The sequence below is a fragment of the Macaca fascicularis genome, chromosome 15 (genome assembly GCF_037993035.2).
Source record: "Macaca fascicularis isolate 582-1 chromosome 15, T2T-MFA8v1.1".
Classification (NCBI taxonomy): domain Eukaryota; kingdom Metazoa; phylum Chordata; class Mammalia; order Primates; family Cercopithecidae; genus Macaca; species Macaca fascicularis.
In genome coordinates this window covers 43,254,316-43,255,825 of record NC_088389.1, presented here as the reverse complement: position 1 = coordinate 43,255,825, position 1,510 = coordinate 43,254,316, and positions in this window count along the sequence as shown.

The window sequence follows — 1,510 nt, the reverse complement described above, 5'->3', positions numbered from 1 at the left end:
TGTGTTTGTGGACAGCTATGAGTCAGTTATGTAGCTATGTTTATCTTGGATGAACTTTATCACATGTCTAGGAGTAGGCTGACTATTGGTTGAACTAAGCTGGTTCAACTAGGATTGTGGGGAAGATCTAAATTACATTCAGATTTCCATAGTTTTAACCTAATATCCTTTTTCTGTTCCAAGATCCCATCCAGGATATCATATTACATTTAGTTGTCATGTCCCATAGGCTCCTCTTGGTTGTGACTGTTTCTCAGACTTTTTTTTTTTCCCCCCCAATGACTTTGGCAATTTTGAGGCATACTGTTCAGGTAATTTGTAAAATTCCCTAAATTGGAGTTTGATGTTTTTCTCATTATTAGACTGGAGTTATGCATTTGGGGGGCGAAGACCACAGAGGTTCGTTTTTAGTATATTATATCAAGGGTACATGCTATTAACATGACTTATCATTGTTGATTTTCACTTGCATTGGATTTTAAAATGAATCTTATATAAAACTCTATTTTTAATTGTATAAACTATATAATGGGGGATAAACTTACAAATATATTCTCCTAATCCCAAGGGACCTTGTACCATTTCAGTTGTTACTTGGATTAAATGCATGAAGATGTATGAGATTTTAAGTCAATGGGTTAACTATTATAAGCATGATAAATAAGTTTAATTTCTCATAACAAATATAAGGCGAGTTCTTAGTCTGTTTTGTGGTGCTATTCTGTGTCGAATACTCAAAACTGAGTAATTTTTCAGGGAAAGAAATTTATTTCCTCACATTTCTTGAGGGTGGAAAGTCTAAGATCAAGGTGCTGGCATCTGGTAAGGGCCTTCTTGTAGCATCATGTGATGGACGATAAGAGAGAGAGGGAAGGGGGCTGAAAACATCTTTTTATAAGAAATCACTCCCATGATAACAGCCCTAATCCATTAATGAGGCAGAGCCCTCATGACCTACTCACCTCTTAAAGGTCCTGCCTCTTAACACGGTTGGTTTAGGAATAAAGTTTCCCACACATGAACTTTGGAGAGCTCATTGAAACCACAACAGGCAGTAAATACAATTTCCCAATGCAAACAAAAAAGGAAACATCTTCGTTTCAAGGTAAAGATTATATCAAATATGAACCATTAGCGTTGAAAGAGTATTTCAGGGAGAAGAGCCAAGATGGCCAACTAGACACAGCCAGGAAGAGCTTCTCCCACCAAGAGCAACCAGAACATCAAGCAGACTGGCATACTCCAAACAGATCTTTGAAAAGAAGGAATTGAGAGTGGATACAGGGAAGATGCAAGCCCTGGGGCTGAAAGGGGAGGAAGGTGGGAAACCTGCACAGGGTTGCTGACCACTGGAACTGTTCTTGGCCCTGAGGGGCTCCTAGGGGAAGGGTGAATGAAATAGGCATGAAGAGGCCCACTCTTGCCACAGACCTTGGGATCTTAGCTACAAGAGACCCACAACCCTTACAGACATTTGAGTTGGCAGGGAGAACTGTCCAGAGAATTAGCA